The sequence below is a fragment of the Hermetia illucens genome, chromosome 3 (assembly GCF_905115235.1).
Source record: "Hermetia illucens chromosome 3, iHerIll2.2.curated.20191125, whole genome shotgun sequence".
Classification (NCBI taxonomy): Eukaryota; Metazoa; Arthropoda; class Insecta; order Diptera; family Stratiomyidae; genus Hermetia; species Hermetia illucens.
The window spans coordinates 52467692-52482362 of NC_051851.1; positions in this window are offsets into that span (position 1 = coordinate 52467692).

The following is a 14671-nucleotide window of genomic DNA, read 5'->3' on the forward strand; positions in this document are numbered from 1 at the left end:
TGCCGCATGATCTCTACTCGTTATTCCCTTTAGGGACCATATAAAAGGGTGCAGCCCACGGATTATGATTGATCGTGGTATTCGATTCTTTTTCCGCGCTGTTGAGCATGTCTAGAGCTACTCGTCTGTATTTAAAATTTACTGGTGGTCGTAGTGTTCCCACTGTTTGATGCTTACTTCGATGACACGCTATTTTCGAGAGAGTTATTTCCGGAAAGTCCTGTAAGGTCTCATGACACGCGGTTTTTCCTGTAATTGTCCTGATGGTCAGAATTGTACATTCTCCGACACATCTAGGTGAGAAAGCTGAGTTGTTGAATCTCGAAGACAACTATGCTGGCAATCTAGAGTCCGTGATATGTAGAAAAATCCGCTCCGAGTGTGAGTTTAGCTTCGTCCGCTATAAGAAATTTCCAAGGAAAATCTCAGCGAAAGCCAAGGTTAAGTTTTAGGTTTTCGATTTGGTATGTGGCAATTAGCGTCTCGTTGGGTGTCGAAAGCTCTAACCATGTTAAACGCATATATTGACGCCTGTACCTTTAATGTATCTTCGAGTGTGTTGTTATGTCCGACATTGCTTTAGATATGCTAGCGGAAGTACAGCGTAGACATATGGCTGAATATTTGTCATCACCGTGTGCCGTCTCTTTATTGGTTCCATCTTTTTATTGGTATGCATGCATATAATAGTTGGTAAAACATTAATTCGAAGAATGGCATACTGAAATGAGCTCGAACGCAACATATCAATTCTACACATGAATAGGAAACTTTTATCAACCAACGTACAAGAGTAAGAAATAATTTAACTACTGGCCTTGTGTGTAGTTCATAAACATACATATTTAAACGGAACGGTTCTGTTATTCCTATACGGAGTTCTGTGCCTTCATCAATACGAAATAGCCCAGCATTAGTGAAGTTCAACATTCTCTTTCATTGTGGCATAAAATTATTGAGTTTATTATATACATTTAAGTATCAATGTCCCTTACAATTTGTACCTCTAATTAAATACCCAACTTTATCGCATAATAATAATCATGAAATAGATTTGATAGTAAACATCTCTTTAGTTCCGAAACAGTCGTTCGACATATCCTTCCTTCTACAAAATATTTAAATCCTCTTTGTTTCCTACATTTTGCTCTTTGGGGTCAAGTCATATTTTGTACGAAAGAATTTTTTCCCGGTAAAAGCACGCAATTTAAATGCATAACACAAAGACAAGTCCTAATGCCAATAATAGAATAGGAAATCCCGAATAGATCCTTCGCCGAACATGTTTAGCTTAGCTCAAGTTATTTCATCCCTTCTTGTGACGGAGACGGCTGGTCTCATGCGTTTGCAGTGTTTTTTCCCTACACAGAATATTAATATCGCTTTTACTAGTCCCGGGGATCATCATCATAATCATCATATAGGCAGGTTAAGTTCAGAGGGTGGATACAGGATAAACATTTTGATGACAATGTGATAAAGATTTTTTCGTATGTCATATTGCTTGTGGTAGTTGTGCAAGAACAGGACATTGCAGGAGGAAAGTTACGTGACGTCTTCTGTTGTTTCAAGTTTCCATAAACCTTTTAGAAGTTTTCCATATATATTGGCTTAGCAGCGCTTTTGAATGTTATGGCGGTCGCACAACTTTGAGATAAAGAAGAGATAAACATTTAAGAAGTACGCCAAACATCCCAAGGCAGACTATTTCCCTGTTTGCTAATATACCAACGCTGGAAAGTTGGTTTGAAACAGATTCGACGAAACCAAATTTATAGTTTCCATTGTATTTTGTGTAAACATGTGAACAGATTTAGTCCCATAATACCAGAAAAAGAGAAGCAAACAATAAATACAAATAACAGATCCGGATGACATCTCTTCAAGGAGATAATCCAAAATCAAGAAACTAATTACGGGCACCTACGTTTTTCTGTTTCTGTATTGCATAGATATCGGGGAATTATGCAAAACAAATGAGAAACGAATATCAACCTCATGGAGATATGCGGATTAGTGCATACATACCCACATATACCAGATACCCCCATCCATACTTGAGCGTACGTATGAATGAACATTATAATGGGATTGAAACTAGCGCTTCTGGTCCTCTAGCACTTGTTTGAACATTTCGCTTTCCCATCAGATGTCCTGGCTCCTGGAAAAGTTAGAGATACTCATTCTGGTCAGTTTGGAGCAAGTATGCAGGAAATTGTCCTTCGCAAACTTTAACCCCTTCCCATTCCATTACGGGGATTAGTTCTTGACAATCCCTTATTTTCGTCGTCCCGTCTCTGTTTGCAGCCGAAAAGGGAATCAAAATTCAGGACAATTAATCATTTTGTTTAGTCATTACATACAATGACTGGGTATCCTGCTGCTCTATTCCCCGTTTTGCTACATCCCATGCCAAAGCCACGGCTTTCCTTTTCCTATACTTTATTTGATATGATATTGTTGTTGGTGTTACTGTTGTTTTAAGCTAGAAAGCATAGCATTTTACAGATTCGATCCTTTATATCTAAGGGTAAACATACTTGCATTCACAGTATGTAAGGTAATTTTGGAATCAAGAAAACCTAAGTTGCATAATTTTACAAAAATTACAAAATATCCCGAATAATATTCTCGATTTAACTCTATACATAGGGGATGATACCACCCCAGGTAGGTATTAAAGGACCTATACTCAGTACTCCAAGCCAATTCTGCTTGTAGTTTCCATATTCACCATGTGATGTCAGTATTGTCCTCCCTTTGGTGCTTGAGTCTTTTTCACCACACAAACTGTACACATATATGATTCTAGCGACAATGTGACTTCAATTCCATTACGTCGTCCATTACGTTAATACAAGGACACTGAGCGCCTGACTGCATATGGTACCAACGTTTTTGATTAGTCCCTCGAGAGATCTATTAAGCTTACTTCGAAAAGATTACGTTTTTGTTGATCCTATAGTTTGTTTTGCCGTTTTGGTCCTTCAGCTTTTGCCCTGTATAGTACAGAAATCATTATACAAACGGCAATGCTAACGCCATTACTGAAAGAGTTTCAGCACAAATATTTGTTAAAGACTAATAACATCATGTGAAACAATATCCTTGAGTTTGAATTTGAAGATGGTAAGGGATTTGTTGTTTGTGGGATGTTATCGGTTTCGTTGTGTGTACGTTATGAAAATAGCAGCATCAGCGATGCATTCAGAAATATGTATACGGAAAAAACTTAAAAAAGTGGATAAGTTAAGGGATGTCTGCCAAATTTAAATGATTCATATTTGAGGAAAAGAAATGTCGTATTTGTGATCGAAATTTGAAGCTTTATTTAACATATTTAGAATTATCCGATTTAAGTCGTTGTTCGTAAACTTGTTGTTCGTAAACTTGTTGGCATTTAGAAGGCAACTTCATTATCCCCTCCTTATAAAACCCCCCCCCCCTCCTTATTTGCAAAAAACTCAGACAGCTAGTTTTCACAAGCCTCTTTTGAGGCCAACTTAGTAGCACCAAAAGAGTTTTGCATGGGCCGGAAGAGATGGTAATCACTTGATGCCAGGTCCAGACTATATGGTGGGTGGGATAGGACATCCCATCCGAGCTCCCGTAGTTTCTGGCGGGTCATCGAAAATGTGTGAGGCCGAGGGTTGTCCTGGTGGGGCACACCACCATTCCTATCGATCAATTCTGGTCAATCGCTTGCTTCAAACGGTCGAGTTGCTCACAGTAAAGGACCAAATTGAGGGTCTGGCCATAGTTGTGCAGCTCATAGTGGATGATTCCCTTCCACTCCCACCAAACACACAGCAAAACCTTCCTGGCCGTCAATCCGGGCTTGGCGGCCGGCCCGGCGCACTTCGACCACGATATTTTCCACTTGAGGTTGTCATACGTAATCCACTTTTCATCACCAGTCACCATTCGCTTCTAAAATGGGTCGAATTCATTCCGTTTTAGTAGTGCATCGCAGGTGTTGATTCGGTTAAAGAGATTTTTTTGCGTCAACTCGTGTGGCTCCCAAACATCCAGTTTTTTTGGAATCCAATCTTATGCAAATGGTTGCGAACGATTTTATGGTCTATACCTAGTTCCTGGCCAATCGAGCGAATGCACACATGCCGGTCTACTTGGATGAATTCGACGATTTTGTCGGTTTCTACGACGATTGGCCTGCCATGGCGGGGTGTATTTTCGACATTCACTACACCAGAACGAAATCGATCGAACCAGCGCTGTGCTGTGCGAATCGTTACAGTATCGGGCCCATAAACTTCACAAATTTTTTCGACCGCCTTCGTTGCATTTTTACCTCTCAGTAGTACGTAAAATATGACGAATTTCTTGATTGGTGGACTCCATCTTTGACGCGCTATAACTTGAGCTGAAACGTACGATTACAACACTGTCAACAGAGACACTTGTATCACAGATTATCGCCTTCAAATCGCCGTATAGTATGACCCGATGCGATAAGTACAACACAAGATATGTTTAATTGTCGCCATCTATTGACAATTTACGACATTTCTTTTTTCCCAAACCAATATTAGGAAACTAAAACGAAATGTTTTCAACAGACCCTCACTTTGTTGTAGTATTGGCGAATTGATACGTTATGATGACGTCATACATGTTTTAGAATGCACGGAATTTACATAAAAAGTAAAAGTTTCAACTTCTAAAACTTTGTTAATATTAGTTGCATTTCCTTTAAACTTCGCATTAGCATTAGTTCTGTTTTATATTCAGCAATGGATAGGCCCAACTTTTTCAAACAGGAATTGATCTCCAATATCGCTTCATCTGGATAGATGTCGATCTCGTCTAAGCGTTTTCCTACTATTGTTACCCCGGTGTCGTCCGCAAAGCCAATGGTTGTCCGTCTTACTTGGAAACGCCTGAAACGATTGTTACGAAGTTTGGTGAGAACATGTGGTCTGTGTGTTCCTTCACATGCAGCGCCATTTTGTGTTGGGTTTGAATTGATCTAGCGCTGAACACTACAAATTTCATTGACATGTATATATACACATCCATGCCTGTCTCCGCCGTTCATATAAGTTTACTGCAATAAATTTGCGTGAAATGCTATTCTCTGACTTTCAATAACTTCGTTAATAATAGTTGGAATGCATTCAAACTTTCCAGAATTATGTCCTACATTATCCCCTATATTGATCCCACGTACTTCTAGGATGAACATAACGGGGTTTTCGGGTAAATTGTCAGAATATTATAATATACTATTGTTAACTTTATTTGTGCAGATATGGGAATAGGATGTATTTTGAGGCCCAGATTTCGTATAGATGCATCACTGTGATTTTTCCAGATTCTTCGGTTGGATAGATTCTGAGAACGAGACCTGTTGCACTTTTTGAGACACACATTTTGAGCCCTCACTACTTTATTTTTCATCGAATATCAAAATCAAATCAAATAAGACGAGCTTCGAAAAGCACTAATCCAGCCCTTTCATTTGATTTGCCAGATGACCACATTCTGTGAAAAAGTAATGTGCGCCCCCCAATTTGTATGGGGAGCCCCGCTTGAAACCCAACACAAAACGGCTCTGCATGTAAAGGAATACACAGACCACATGTTCTCACCAAACTTCGTGACAATCGGATCAGCCGTTTCCAAGTAAATCGGATGTGACAGACAAACAGACGGACAGACGATTTCGGGGTAATAGTAGTTGCAAAATGCTTAGACGAGATCGAGATCTACGCAAAAGAAGCGAGGTGGAAGATCAATTCCTGTTTGAAAAAGTCCGGCCTATCACTTGCAGAACATAAAACGGAACTAATGCTAATCAGCAAAAGAAGAAAGGATACAACCGTGAAAATTAAAGTTGGTGAACAAATAATTTACTTCCAACTACCGCATAAACACTTGAGAGTAATGATTGACAAAAGGCTCAACTTTAAAAAACACATTTAGTGCCCCGGAACTAAAGTGTCTTGCATCTCGAGGATACTACTGAACATTGGCAGACCAAGACCGAGTCGACGTCATCTTATTTCAAGGGTAGTTAGTTCCGTCCTATTATACGCAGCTCCAGTTTGGGCTGTCATTGAAAACAAATTAAACTGCGGAAAATTAGGAACATTGTATCGATTAAGTGCACTTCGGGTATGCAGTATTTGTCTAAGAACACCAGGAGAAGCAGCATATGTACTAGCAGGAACAATCCCCATAAACTGGCCGTTCGACTTACCGTGTCATTTCGCACATTCAAAGATGGATTGAAAGAAGTCGCGGAGAACTAAGCTTCCAGCTAACGCAGTTTATAAATGGCCATGGAAGTTATCGGACTTATCTACATAGATTTGGATACGACGAGTCACCATGTTGCCCAAGATGTGGTAACGTGGCCGAGAATGCGGAGCATGTTCTATTTGATTGCCCTATTTTTACTGCGCACGGAACTAGGCTGGAGGCGATCGCAAACACCGGAAAATATAGTGGAGTTCATGTTGGAAGAGCTGCGAAGAAAATAAGAAAGGGAGCGAACTTTAATGAGCCACAGTTAAGAACTGATCCAGCTCCGCGATACAATCCTTTATAGCAGTCCCGTGAGGAGAGTGGAAGGAGAAGGAGGTGGTTTTAGTGGACAGATGGACAGAAAGGGTCCTGCAGAATGTTTTTGGGTAATTTTGAGCGCGTTCTGTTCAAATGGATGTACTGCATCTTCTAAGTTACCGTTAACAAAGTGGGATTCGTCAAGAGCTGAAAAACTATTAACGTATTTCACGCTACGTGATGACTCATAAAAAGTCATCGTGAGAAGTGTAGCCCTCTCTATATTGCCTTCCAGCATTTAGAGAACGCGTTTCCACGTCAGCCACACAAATACTCATTTTGTGTACATTGCGGCAACATCTGTTGCCAAGGGTAAATTCTGCGTCAAAGGAGGATTGATCGTCCTGTGCAGCATGGTGCATCACTGAATGTAAATAAAACATATTTTTTTTGATTCTTAGTGACAACGACCTGCCGAGAACTTAGCGAAATTTCCTTCTATATTCTTAATGATCTATGCATTTCCCAAATTGGGAAAAGTAAGCGCCAGCTGGAAAGGCAATTTTTACTAATCTCTGCATACGAGCATGCGCGCCTTTTTGAGAAGCCCGTTATTGGCTCGTTCTAAATTCTAAGCTGACAAAAAGTTTCTTCAAAGTGCTCCATTTTCAAGTTGGTATTATGAAGGCAACGTTATTATCGATCACATCCTTGAGTCCTACTCAAGGATCCATTTGTCATGGCGCATGTTACGCTTCACTCCTCAATGTTTGCTGCGGTATCGCAGCTCAAGTGTTCGTTCCTATTTGCTTCTAATACTATTTGATCTGTTTCCACGTATCGACAGTCAGTCAGATCTTCTGGCGCTCCTTTGGACCGTGGAAAACCCACACGGCATGGCGGAGCTGAAAAATCTTAGTTTAGGGATTGAGAAGTTGTAAGTTCGCATTAGCTTTTCTCTGAAGAGTTGCGTATTTAGGTTCGATATAATTCGCCCAGAAGGTCGCGGTTCAAATTTCGCCGGTGACAGCGGGATTTGTATCATGATTTGACGTCGGACGTCCGCACCCATGTTGTATTTTGCGAATTATGAAAAGGAGCGTATAACGACTGCGAACCGATTCAGTGAAGCTGCTCGTAGGTCAGAGGTGAAACTGCGTCTGAGAAGTCGAATTTGCCCTGGTACGAAATCGTTAATCATCTTCTCCCACTTGTAATTCTTTTAACCGTAGGCGTTAAGCCAAAAGAGGGGAGTGCGTGGACCAAGAGGTGTGCTCCTCATTTAGTCCGATCTGACACCAAGTGGATGCGGACTCCTCAATCCCTAAACAAAAATTCATTGGACAGATGTTAAGCTGCGATGGCATCCAATTTTCAACATGTAGTTTTGAGAAAAACGCATTTCAAAATTGAAATATGATACTTAACAAGAACACTTTAACTCCTTGTAAATCTGTTACACTTAGTCAATAAATACTACCTGCTCCAGAAAAGTCGTGCAAAGCCGATTCTTGCTCCTTGGCTTCAATTCTCGCTCTTTTGCTGAAGTCGAGTCGAGGGCTCTTCATTCCATATATATATATTTATTTATTTATTTAATTTAATATTGATAACCACTTCCTCTTTTTTTCGTATTTCTTCTTTTTAGGGTTTTGTGTGAAACAAAACCTTATTAGAATCGATTCGATGTCTGTCTGTCCGTCTGTCTGTCTGTCTTTTTTTTTTTGAGGAGGTGGAAATCTTCAGAAGACACTGGTCTGGACACACCAGCGTGTGGGATTTTTACCCACTAAAACCACCCCCGACTCCCTCCCTGCCCCGCGGAACCACCATCAGGTATTACATCACGGGGCGGAGTCAGCTCACTCTAGCTTAATCCCATTTCTTCTATACGCGGGGGAAATGGGATTATTCTTCTATACGCGGCGCACGTGACCGCGTTTTTCTCCTTTCCTCTGCCTTTCGCAATTTATCTTGAATTGATGCGATCATGGAGTTGACCGCATCCCAATTCTCTTGATGTGCTAGCATTTTCGGCACCAGATTTTCTGGTACCAGCACCTCTCCTAGAGTCTCCTCTAGGTTCCTCCTTTCTTCCACAAATCTCGGACAGTGGAAGAATACATGCTCTGGGTCCTCTGGGACTCCATCGCAATTTGGACAGTCGGGTGAGGTCTCCAATTTAAACCTGTGAAGGTATTGGAGATATCCTCCATGTCCCGTGAGAAACTGGGTGAGATTATAATTAACCTCACCGTGTCGTCTCTCCAACCACTCCTTGATGGCAGGAATGAGCCTGTGAGTCCACCGACCCTTTCCCGAGCGTTCCCACCGCTCTTGCCATCTATTTATGGATCTCTCCCTCTCAGCCTTCTTCGTCTGCAATAAGGGAGAGGTTGGTTTCGCATGGTATATATTCGCCATCTCATCTGCCAAGATGTCAATGGGCATCATTCCAGAGATGACGAATGCTGCATCATCTGAGACAGTCCTGAAGGCAGAGCATACCCTCAGAGCTGTCCTCCTGTAGACTGCATTCAGTTTGCTAGTGTTAACTGACATCCGCAATGCCTCGCTCCAAACTGGGGTCGCATAGAGCATGATTGAGGTCACCACCCTGGCTATAAGCAACCTAGAGGTATGCCGTGGCCCTCCCACGTTCGGCATCATCCTGGCCAGGGCCATACTGGCAGTGGATGATTTATCACAAACATACTGTAAGTGTTGCTTATAGCTGAGCTTCCTGTCTATCACCACCCCCAAGTATTTGATGGCCGGCTTGGAAGTGATGATATGATTCCCGACTCTAACACAGGCGTAATTTCTCTTCCGGCGCTTCGTGATGAGGACCGCTTCCGTTTTTTCCTCCGCAAGCGTCAGACCAGAGCTCTCCAACCAGCATTTGACAGCACTGATTGCCTCGCTTGAGTATAACTCAGCATCTTCGAGATGCTTTGCGACAACAACCAGTGCAATGTCGTCAGCGTAACCCACCACTGTGGCTTCCTCCGGAAGGGGAAGATTAAGTACATCGTTGTACATGATGTTCCACAGTAGTGGGCCCAATACGGAGCCCTGCGGGACACCCGCGGAAACAACGTACTCCTGCGGTCCGTCATCAGTGTCGTACCAGAGCCTCCTTTCAGTTAAATAACTATCGACAATTGCGGCGAGGTAGGCGGGAATACCAACCTTCGCTAGGGATTTCCGGATTAGATTCCAATTGGCCGAATTGAATGCATTTTTCACGTCCAGGGTTACTACCACGCAATATTTGCTGGTACTACCCTTTCCGTGGATTGCATCTTCGGCCAAGCCAGTAACCAATTTGATGGCATCAATGGTTGATCTGGCTTTACGGAATCCATACTGCCGATCTGAAAGGCCGCCTTGGCTCTCAACTACTGGGAGTAATCAATTATAGATTACCCGCTCTAGCATTTTCCCCACCGTGTCCAAAAGACATATGGGTCGGTATGAGGATGGTTCACCTGGTGGTTTACCAGGCTTAGGCAGAAGCACCAACTTCTGCCGCTTCCATACCGCTGGAAATATTCCCTTGGACATGCACGCTTCGAACAACTCAGCAAACATGTCCGGCCTGGATTTCACGGCAAGCTTAAGGGCCTTATTCGGTACTCCGTCCAGACCCGGTGCTTTATTGTCTCCTATTCTTCCGCAGATCTCCAGGAGCTCGTCTCTGGTGACTGGCGGGATTGCCGTTACATTCAGAGGTGGTTGGAATGTGTCGGTGTTCTCCTCTTGCTGGGGGAATAACCCCTGGATGATTTTCAACAAGAGGGCGGGGCACGTGATCTGCGGAGACGAACGGCCTCTAAATCGTCCCATCACGATTCCATAAGCTCTCCCCCACGGATTTACGTCCGCTTCTGAGCAGAGCTCCCTAAAGCATTTCCTCTTGCTTCGCTGGATGGCGAGCTTGAGGGTTTTGCGGGCTACCTTGTAGGCGCACTCTTTCTGCCCTTCATCGACTCTACCTACCGCCCTCTGAGCCGCTCTTGTTGCTCGGTGGCAGGCTGATCGAAGGCCGGTCAGTTCATCACTCCACCAGTAGTTTGGTCTTCTACGGGGGAATGCGCACCTCCTAGGCATGGACGCGTCACATGCTTTGGCGATGCATTGAGCCAGATGGACAGCTCTTTCCGTAGAGGCGCCTGCTATATCAGGTTGATCCAACCACACCTCTAAGAAGCTCTGCTCATCCAAAGATTTTGCAGACCAGCCTGAAATATTTTTCGGTTTCGGGCATGATAGCTCATTGCCCTCAGGTTCGACACATGTCTCAAAGAAAACTGCCTGGTGATCGCTGTGGGTGTAGCGTTCGCTGACGCACCAGGACATACCACGCGCCAGCGAAGGGCTGACAAAGGTCAGGTCTACAACCGAGCCTGATCCCCCTTTCTGGAAGGTGTTTACAGCACCTTCGTTAGCCAAAACTATGTCCATCTGCGCAAAAGCTTCTAATAAACTGCGCCCCCTAGCATTTGATTCCCTACTACCCCACTCTAGGGCCCAAGCATTGAAATCACCAGCAATCACCTTTGGACTTCGTCCTTTCGCGTCGAGAACAAGATTATCAAGCATTTGCTCGAATTCAGACAGTGTCAAACTTGGCGGGGCGTAGCAGCTGTATCCATATACACCACTTATTTTCGCCCACACGAAGCCACTGCCTGCCTGACTTGCAGTACATTGTATGGCCTGTCGACCGCAAGCCCATATCGCCGCTCCACCAGTCGAATCTTTGACCCATATGCCACCATGACGGTGTCTATACGGTTCGCTTATGATGGCGATTTCCATTTCAGATTCGAACGTGGCCTGCTCAAGTAAATCCTGAGCGACCCTGCAATGATTCAGATTTATTTGAATAAACCTCATTTTCTCATTGCAGTGAGCGCCTTCCTAAATTCTGGACATTTACCACTCCCGGCAATATGCCGGTTATCCTGTCCCTCTTTTACTTCGCACAATAGGCACTTGGGGTCCCTATTGCACTCTCTGGCAATATGGCCTTTCTCCCCACACCTTCTGCATCGATCGGATCGATCAATGCTGCTGGTGCATGCCTTCGCGAAGTGTCCAAACATGAGGCATTTAAAGCACCTCTTCAGTGAAATTTGTTCCCTTAAACGGCAGACAACCCATCCAATCCGAACCCTTCCGGCAGCCAATAACATCTGTGCTGCCTCCGCTGGTACTCGTATTGTGGCTGTTTGAGTACCACCATAGGCTTTTCGTAAGCCCACAATAGACTCCTCGGTGAGTTCTTTCAACTTGAATTGCTCCTTCAGAGCAATACAAATTTCTTCTTTCGATGTTACTTCATCGAGATCCTTACATTGAAGGTAGATCTCATGTTTTTGGGCACGCACTGCGGCATTCTCCCCAAGTGAGTTTTTCACTTGAGTGCGAAAGTCATCAGTTTTGCTCACGCTGGATCTTTTCAGCTCGAACATGAGATCCCCTTTCTGGGTTCTTCGGATTCGGTTTACATTTCCGCTCAGATCTTTTAGGTCGGGATCCGCTTTGACCTTTTTGAGTATCTCCGCGTAGGACAGATTGCCCTTACTGGAGATAACAATTACATCTGGACGAGTTCGCACTTTTGCCTTTCGTTCCGCTTTTTTGTTGGTAACTTTAGTCCATCCATCGTTTTCGCTGGTCTTAGGCTTCGCAACGCTGGTCGAGTTTCCTAGATTCGCTGTAGGGTTTCCTCCTTCTGGCCTGTTGGTGTTGGTTTTCCGGATGTCCTGTCCGCCTTTTTTTCTCTTAGGCGCCTGCTGATTACTTAAAGTATCCCCCTCTTTTTCACGTACTCGCTTATTTCGCTGGGATTCGATGGTAGTACGGTTAGGCGTCACTTGGGTCGCTTGTGATACTGTTGGCAGAGCGGGGTTCGGCGTGTTCCTATTATTCTTTTCCTCCATCTGGGATCTATTATAGAGAACTCTAATAGCCCTCACCATATTCTTTATGGCTTGGTGCACGTTGTGCTTGTCCTTGATAAACTCGGACAGCTCAACTATTTTTGCCCCAAGCGGGGTGAAGGGTAATTCCTCCGGATCGGGACTCTGCTCCCTATAAGTCCCGGCAGGGTTACTTCTTTTACATGGTCCTTCACTTTTGGCCTGTACTTTATCCTTCATCGTCTTTGGCATTGGTGGAGATCTGTCTGTCTGTCTGTCTGTCACACCCGATTTATTCGGAAACGGCTGAACCGATTGTCACAAAAATTGGTAGGAGTATGTAATCTGCTGTTCCCTTTACATGCAACAACTGACGCCATTTTGTGTTAAGTTTAAGGGGAGGCTCCCCATACATGTGAAAGGAGGCTGCAACATTTTTTTTCACAGAATGTAGCCATGTGGGGTATCAAGTGAAAGGTCTCAATTAGTACTTTTCGAAACTGGTTCAATATTTGATATTGGGTGAAATATAGGGGAGTGAGGGCTCCAAATATGACCATCAAAAAGTGTAACAGGTCTCGTTCTCAGAACCTATCCAACCGAAAAATCTGAAAAAATTCACAGTAGTGCAACTCTACGAAATCTAGGCCTCAAAATATATCCGGTTCCGATATCTGTACAGATAAAGTTAATAATAGTATATTTCCACATTTTAGAAATTTACCCGGCACCCCCCTTATGTTCATCGCAGAAGTACAAAATTTGACATGCGTATAACGGAGAACATAATGCACAATTTGGTCAAGCTTGAAGAAAATCAAACTATTATTAACAAAGTTATAGGGGGTGAAACTTTACAATTTTTTGTGAATTTCGTGCACTCTACAACCTGCATGACGTCATCATCACATATCAATTCATCAATACCACAACGAAGTAAGTTCGTATCAATTGGGTGGAAAAGAATTATTTTTAGTTTTTTAATCATTTGTATATGAATATCAATTATTCCAACGAGACATGTGTGTATGTGGGTATAGTATATGCGTGCTAATGGACTTTCCGGGTAGTGCCTAATTCAGATAGATATAAGAAGTAAATCGGAAATATGGGTACGATCAATTGATATACGTGCATATATGTGTACAGTATTCGGAAATAGGCAGTTTGTTTATTTAGGATGAGCGCAATATCTATGGCTGTACTATGTACGTATATCTCGTAGTTTGGAAAAATATAAAGGATTATGTTGGATTTGTAGCTATATACGGATAGAGAAATGTACGTTGAAATTTCTTACATAAGATGAACACAAAACCTTTATACCCGAAGCGCGAGCTTCCGGTATTCCGACTTGTTTATTTTTAGGTTTTGCGAGCAATATATGTTTTTTTTGTAGACTGTTATATTCTTTCTCTTTTTCAAGATTTTGTGTAAAACAAAACTTTATTAAAATCGATTCACTGTCTGTTTGTCTGTCTGTGACGTGCCCTGTTTTCTAAAACGGCTAAACTGATCCGAAAGAAATTTGGTGGACAGATGGGAACTATGAAATTCCCCACATACAGTGAGTGACATAAATTTAGACGGAATTTAAAGAGGGGCTCCCCATACCCGCAAAGGGGAGATTTAAAAAGCATTTCACCGGATATAGTCGTGTGGGCTATCAAATGAAAGCTATCGGTTAGTACAGGGTGCGGCAGCATAACTTCCTTTTTTCAAAACTCAATAGAAACTATTGTATGCATCGGAAAATATTTATTTATCTTTTATAATGTAGGTACATGTCTAAAGTTTTTATTTACATTGTTTTGAAAATCAAATCTGTTAGGTGACGTCCCCCATTCTCCATACATTGCGTCAACCGATTTCTGGCGTTTGTCATGACTCTTGTTAGTATAGCAGGTGTTATGTTGGCAATTTCTTCTTGGATGTTGGTCTTCAAATCTTGTAGGCTTCTTGGACGGTTCACATAAACACGGGATTTCAAAAAACCCCATAGAAAAAAATCACAAGGGGACAGATCGGGAGAGCGTGCCGGCCATTCCAAATCGCCAAATCGAATTGAAGTCACGTTCTGAAAGTTCCTGCACTATCGTCATCTTATAGGGATGAAAATGAAGATCATCACGAAGAATTCTTCTCAAAGAACGTTCGGATCCATCGGATCGGATCGGTCCAAGGGCAGATGCGTGTTTGCGCGCAGAACGCCG